Here is a 7,500-nt window from a genome sequence, read left to right as displayed (position 1 = left end):
TGGGTCAGGGAAAAAATGACAAAGTCCCTGGTTATACCATGGGTCAGTGCAGGTGAAAGAAAAAATGACAAAGTCCCTGGGTTTACCATGGGTCAGGGAAAAAATGACTAAGTGCCTGGTTATACCATGGGTCAGTGCAGGTGAAAGAAAAAATGACAAAGTCCCTGGGTTTACCATGGGTCAGGGAAAAAATGACTAAGTGCCTGGTTATACCATGGGTCAGTGCAGGTGAAAGAAAAAATGACAAAGTCCCTGGGTTTACCATGGGTCAGGGAAAAAATGACAAAGTCCCTGGTTATACCATGGGTCAGTGCAGGTGAAAGAAAAAATGACAAAGTCCCTGGGTATGCCATGGGTCAGGGAAAAAATGACTAAGTGCCTGGTTATACCATGGGTCAGTGCAGGTGAAAGAAAAAATGACAAAGTCCCTGGGTTTACCATGGGTCAGGGAAAAAATGACAAAGTCCCTGGTTATACCATGGGTCAGTGCAGGTGAAAGAAAAAATGACAAAGTCCCTGGGTCTACCATGGGTCAGGGAAAAAATGACTAAGTGCCTGGTTATACCATGGGGCAGTGCAGGTGAAAGGAAAAATGACAAAGTCCCTGGGTATACCATGGGTCAGGGAAAAAATGACAAAGTCCCTGGTTATACCATGGGTCAGTGCAGGTGAAAGAAAAAATGACAAAGTCCCTGGGTTTACCATGGGTCAGGGAAAAAATGACTAAGTGCCTGGTTATACCATGGGTCAGTGCAGGTGAAAGGAAAAATGACAAAGTCCCTGGGTATACCATGGGTCAGGGAAAAAATGACAAAGTCCCTGGTTATACCATGGGTCAGTGCAGGTGAAAGAAAAAATGACAAAGTCCCTGGGTTTACCATGGGTCAGGGAAAAAATGACTAAGTGCCTGGTTATACCATGGGTCAGTGCAGGTGAAAGAAAAAATGACAAAGTCCCTGGGTTTACCATGGGTCAGGGAAAAATATGACAAAGTCCCTGGTTATACCATGGGTCAGTGCAGGTGAAAGAAAAAATGACAAAGTCCCTGGGTCTACCATGGGTCAGGGAAAAAATGACTAAGTCCCTGGTTATACCATGGGTCAGGGGAAAAAATGACAAAGTCCTTGGTTATACCAGGGGTCAGGGCTTTTAGCGCGACGTGCTGGAGGTGCTTAGCCCGGTGGAGGGGTGCTTAAGTGTGGGTGCCCTGGGCCGGCTGGTGGCAAGGTCCTGGAGGGTTGGGTGACCTGGGGGGGGGGGGGTGTAGGCTGGTGCTAGGGGCCGAGTAGGGAGGCCTGTGGGGGGGTTGCGAATGGTGATTTTTCCCCAAAAATTCAAAGTCCCAAAATCACGACCTCCATGGGTGTGAGCCCAGTGTAGGCACTTAGTGTGTCCGACCTGAGGTGCTTGTGCTGGGCTAAAGGCTGATTCCTCCATGATGATTTGGCCTGTGTGTGCCTAGTAAAAATTTTTCAAAGTCCCAAAATTTTTCTAAGTCCCAAAAATCATGACCTCCATGGGTGTTAGCCCAGTGTAGGCACATAGTGTGTCCGACCTGATGTGCTTGTGCTGGGCTAGAGGCCCATTCCTCCATGATGATTTGGCCTGTGTGTGCCTAGTGAAAATTTTTCTAAGTGTGGAATTTTTTCTAAGTCCCAAACTTTTTCTAAGTGTGATAATTTTTTCAAAGTCCCAATTTTTTTCTAAGTCCCAAAAATCATGACCTCCATGGGTGTGAGCCCAGTGTATGCACATGGTGTGTCCGACCTGAGGTGCCTGTGCTGGGCTAAAGGCTGATTCCTCCATGATGATTTGGCCTGTGGGTGCTGAGTGAAAATTTTTCTAAGTCCCCAACTTTTTCTAAGTGTGGAAATTTTTCTAAGTCCCAAACTTTTTCTAAGTGTGACAATTTTTCAAAGTCCCATTTTTTTTCTAAGTCCCAAAAATCATGACCTCCATGGGTGTGAGCCCAGTGTAGGCACATAGTGTGTCCGACCTGAGGTGCTTGTGCTGGGCTAGAGGCCCATTCCTCCATGATGATTTGGCCTGTGTGTGCCTAGTGAAAATTTTTCTAAGTGTGGAATTTTTTCTAAGTCCCCAACTTTTTCTAAGTGTGATTATTTTTTTAAAGTCCCATTTTTTTTCTAAGTCCCAAAAATCATGACCTCCATGGGTGTGAGCCCAGTGTATGCACATGCTGTGTCCGACCTGAGGTGCCTGTGCTGGGCTAGAGGCTGATTCCTCCATGATGATTTGGCCTGTGTGTGCCTGTTGAAAATTTTTCTAAGTCCCAAACTTTTTCTAAGTGTGATAATTTTTCAAAGTCCCAATTTTTTTCTAAGTCCCAAAAATCATGACCTCCATGGGTGTTAGCCCAGTGTAGGCACATAGTGTGTCCGACCTGATGTGCTTGTGCTGGGCTAGAGGCCCATTCCTCCATGATGATTTGGCCTGTGTGTGCCTAGTGAAAATTTTTCTAAGTGTGGAATTTTTTCTAAGTCCCAAACTTTTTCTAAGTGTGATAATTTTTTCAAAGTCCCATTTTTTTTCTAAGTCCCAAAAATCATGACCTCCATGGGTGTAAGCCCAGTGTATGCACATAGTGTGTCCGACCTGAGGTGCCTGTGCTGGGCTAGAGGCCCATTCCTCCATGATGATTTGGCCTGTTAGTGCTGAGTGAAAATTTTTCTAAGTCCCCAACTTTTTCTAAGTGTGGAAATTTTTCAAAGTCCCCAACTTTTTCCAAGTGTGATAATCTTTCAAAGTCCAATTTTTTTTCTAAGTCCCAAAAATCATGACCTCCATGGGTGTGAGCCCAGTGTATGCACATAGTGTGTCCGACCTGAGGTGCTTGTGCTGGGCTAAAGGCCAATTCCTCCATGATGATTTGGCCTGTGTGTGCCTAGTGAAAATTTTTCTAAGTCCCCAACTTTTTCTAAGTGTGGAAATTTTTCAAAGTCCCCAACTTTTTCCAAGTGTGACAATCTTTCAAAGTCCAATTTTTTTTCTAAGTCCCAAAAATCATGACCTCCATGGGTGTGAGCCCAGTGTAGGCACATAGTGTGTCCGACCTGAGGTGCTTGTGCTGGGCTAGAGCCCCATTCCTCCATGATGATTTGGCCTGTGTGTGCCTAGTGAAATTTTTTCTAAGTCCCCAACTTTTTCTAAGTGTGGAAATTTTTCTAAGTCCCAAACTTTTTCTAAGTCCCAGAAATGATCAGAGACCCAAAAAAATTCAAAATCCCCAAAATCATGACCTCCATGGGAGTGAGCCCAGTGTAGGCACATAGTGTGTCCGACCTGAGGTGCTTGTGCTGGGCTAGATGCCAATTCCTCCATGATGATTTGGCCTGCGCCTGCAGAGTGTGAATATTTTCCCCAAAATGTTCAGAGACCCAGAAAAATTCAAAATCCCCCAAATCATGACCTCCATGGGTGTGAGCCCAGTGGAGGCACATAGTGTGTCCGACCTGAGGTGCTTGTGCTGGGCTAGATGCCAATTCCTCCATGATGATTTGGCCTGTGAGTGCAGAGTGTGAATATTTTCCCCAAAATATGTTCAGGGTCCCAAAAAAAAATTCAAAGTCCCAAAAATCATGACCTCTACAAGTGTGAGCGCAGTGGGGGCACCTACATGGCTGACCTGAGGTGCCTGGCTTCGGGGAGAATCCAATTCCTCCAGGAGGATTCAGCCTGCACCTGAGCTGAGAGCCAGAAAAATTCCCATAGCCCCAGGAGATGTAACAGACCCCCATCCTCCAGGGGGCGCCGACGGGGGGCGTCGGCCCCGGGGCATGTGGCATCGGGTCCGGGGCCTCCCCACGAACTCCCCTGCGAAATTTGGAGCCGATCGGACCAACGGTGGCCGAGATACGGCCGTCCGAAGTCGGGGGCCCCCCCCCGGTTCCCAGAAGCCCCATGGGCAGCAGAGGGAGGCCCAAAGTGGCCGTGGGGAGTGCCTAGGGCCGGCCAAAATCGTTTTTTCCCAGGCGGAATTGGCCGTTTCCGAGATATAGGCGAAAGAAAATTTTTCGAAAATCTGACCTCCAGGTGGCGTGGTCGCGGGTGGGGGTGCCCGCCGAGGGTGCCTGGGGTCGGGGAGAATGCAATTCCTCCAGGAGGATTCAGCCTGCATGTGAGCTGAGAGCCAGAAAATTTCCCATAGCCCCAGGAGATGTAACAGACTCCCATCCTCCAGGGGGCGCCGGCGGGGGGCGTCGGCCCCGGGGTATGTGGCATCGGGTCCGGGGCCTCCCCATGGACTCCCCTGCGAAATTTGGAGCCGATCGGACCAACGGTGGCCGAGATACGGCCGTCCGAAGTCGGGGGCCCCCCCCCGGTTCCCAGAAGCCCCATGGGCAGCGGGGGGAGGCCCAAAGTGGCCGTGGGGAGTGCCTAGGGCCGGCCAAAATCGTTTTTTCCCAGGCGGAATTGGCCGTTTCCGAGATAAAGGCGAAAGAAAATTTTTCGAAAATCTGACCTCCAGGTGGCGTGGTCGCGGGTGGGGGGTGCCCGCCGATGGTGCCTGGGGTCGGGGAGAATGCAATTCCTCCAGGAGGATTCGGCCTGAAAAGAAAAGAAAAGAAAAAAAAATTCGGACCTCCAGGAGTGTGACCGCGGGTGTGGGCGCATAGCGTGGCCGACCAGAGGTGCCTGTGCTGGGCTAGAGGCCGATTCCTCCATGAGGATTCGGCCTGTGAGTGCAGAGTGAAAAAATTTTCAAAGTCCAAAAAATAATACCTCCAGGGATGTGATCGCGGGTGTGGGCGCATAGCGTGGCCGACCAGAGGTGCCTGCGCTGGGCTAGAGGCCGATTCCTCCATGAGGATTCGGCCTGTGTGTGCAGAGTGAAAAAATTTTCAAAGTCCAAAAAATAATACCTCCAGGGCTGTGATCGCGGTTGTGGGCGCATAGCGTGGCCGACCAGAGGTGCCTGTGCTGGGCTAGAGGCCGATTCCTCCATGAGGATTCGGCCTGTGTGTGCAGAGTGAAAAAATTTTCAAAGTCCAAAAAATAATACCTCCAGGGCTGTGATCGCGGGTGTGGGCGCATAGCGTGGCCGACCAGAGGTGCCTGTGCTGGGCTAGAGGCCGATTCCTCCATGAGGATTCGGCCTGTGAGTGCAGAGTGAAAATTTTTCAAAGTCCACCTCCAGGGCTGTGATCGCGGGTGCCGGCCGAAAGTGTCCGACGAGAGTGCTCCTCGTCGGCCTGAGGCCCGATTCCTCCAGGAGGATCTCCCTTGTCGAAAATTTTTCTAAGTCCAAAAATTTTTCTAAGTCCCACTTTTTACGCCGGGGTGGCAGATCCAGGCCTATCGCTCCCCGGCTCGTGTCCGACCCCGAGGCCTCTTCCCGGGCATGATTCCCGCCTCGACCGCGGTGTGGAGGTATCGCTGCGCCGTAGGGTGACCAGAAGGGTATGGTCAGATTTTCAGGAGACAGTAGCAATTACAGGGGTCCAAGCACCTGGGGCTATGGTAAACGGACCGCCAAGCCCCCGCACGGCCCCCGGGCCGCCCAGGAAGCTACGGGTGCGGGCTTTTCAGCCCCTTTTCCATGCTTTTTCCCCTTTTTCGTCACTTTTTCGAATTTTCTCCGTTTTTCTCGCTTTTTCCCTTAAAAGCACTGGTAGATCGGAACACGAGACCCGCCAGGGGTAGGCGCCTGCCCGGCCCGCCGAGGGCCGCTATGGGCACGGCAGTTCCTCCCCGCCCTTGCGGGTTCGCCTCTCAGTACCGGGGGGAATAGCGTCGAGTCTCTTCCGCCTCCCCCGCCCTGGTGCCTCATCATAGGGAGTCGTAGACGGCCGGTCCTCATCTCGCTCGCTCAGTCGGTCCGAGAACGCTCCCGGACGGGCCGCGCAGCCCCCCTTAGCCCTCCCCGTCGTCCCCGGCCCCCCCGGGCCGGGCGCGGAGGTTCGGGCGGGGGGGAGGCCACGCGCCCTTCCGCGGAGGAAAGATCACAGTTTTCCCCGGTTATGGCTCACGCCGAAAAACGAACGCCCTCCGGAAGGAGGGATGGAAGGAAAGCGTGCGCGCGCAGCTGTGCCTCGGGGAGGGAGCCCCCTTCGCCGGGCGGCGCCTCTCCCCTACCCCACAAACACACGCGTCGCTACCTGGTTGATCCTGCCAGTAACATATGCTTGTCTCAAAGATTAAGCCATGCAGGTCTAAGTGCACACGGTCGGTACAGTGAAACTGCGAATGGCTCATTAAATCAGTTATGGTTCCTTTGATCGCTCCACACGTTACTCGGATAACTGTGGTAATTCCAGAGCTAATACATGCAAACGAGCGCTGACCCTCCTCTCCCTCTCGGGGGAGCTGGGGGGGATGCGTGCATTTATCAGACCCAAAACCCATCCGGGGGGTCTCGGGCCCCCCGGCCGCTTTGGTGACTCTAGATAACCTCGGGCCGATCGCGCGCCCTCCGCGGCGGCGACGTCTCATTCGAATGTCTGCCCTATCAACTTTCGATGGTACTATAGGCGCCTACCATGGTGACCACGGGTAACGGGGAATCAGGGTTCGATTCCGGAGAGGGAGCCTGAGAAACGGCTACCACATCCAAGGAAGGCAGCAGGCGCGCAAATTACCCATTCCCGACACGGGGAGGTAGTGACGAAAAATAACGATACAGGTCTCTTTCGAGGCCCTGTAATCGGAATGAGCGTATCCTAAACCCATGGGTGAGGACCCATTGGAGGGCAAGTCTGGTGCCAGCAGCCGCGGTAATTCCAGCTCCAATAGCGTATATTAAAGTTGCTGCAGTTAAAAAGCTCGTAGTTGGATCTCGGGAGTGGGCTGGCGGTCCGCCGCGAGGCGAGCCACCGCCTGTCCCAGACCCTGCCTCCCCGGCGCCCCCCGGATGCCCTTGGCTGGGTGTCCGGTCCTTTCAGGGGTCCGGAGCGTTTACTTTGAAAAAATTAGAGTGTTCAAAGCGGGCCGTCAAACTCGCCTGAATACCTGAGCTAGGAATAATGGAATAGGACTCCGGTTCTATTTTGTGGGTTTTCGGAACCAGGGCCATGATTAAGAGGGACGGCCGGGGGCATTCGTATTGCGCCGCTAGAGGTGAAATTCTTGGACCGGCGCAAGACGGACGAAAGCGAAAGCATTTGCCAAGAATGTTTTCATTAATCAAGAACGAAAGTCGGAGGTTCGAAGACGATCAGATACCGTCGTAGTTCCGACCGTAAACCATGCCGACCCGCGATCCGGCGGCGTTATTCCCATGACCCGCCGGGCAGCGTGCGGGAAACCACGAGTCTTTGGGTTCCGGGGGGAGTATGGTTGCAAAGCTGAAACTTAAAGGAATTGACGGAAGGGCACCACCAGGAGTGGAGCCTGCGGCTTAATTTGACTCAACACGGGAAACCTCACCCGGCCCGGACACGGAAAGGATTGACAGATTGGTGAATATTTTCCCCAAAATGTTCAGAGACCCAGAAAAATTCAAAATCCCCCAAATCATGACCTCCATGGGTGTGAGCCCAGTGG

This window comes from Clarias gariepinus, chromosome 9 (genome assembly GCF_024256425.1).
Source record: "Clarias gariepinus isolate MV-2021 ecotype Netherlands chromosome 9, CGAR_prim_01v2, whole genome shotgun sequence".
Taxonomy (NCBI): domain Eukaryota; kingdom Metazoa; phylum Chordata; class Actinopteri; order Siluriformes; family Clariidae; genus Clarias; species Clarias gariepinus.
The sequence above is the reverse complement of the archived record's forward strand: the minus strand, read 5'-3'. Positions refer to the sequence as shown.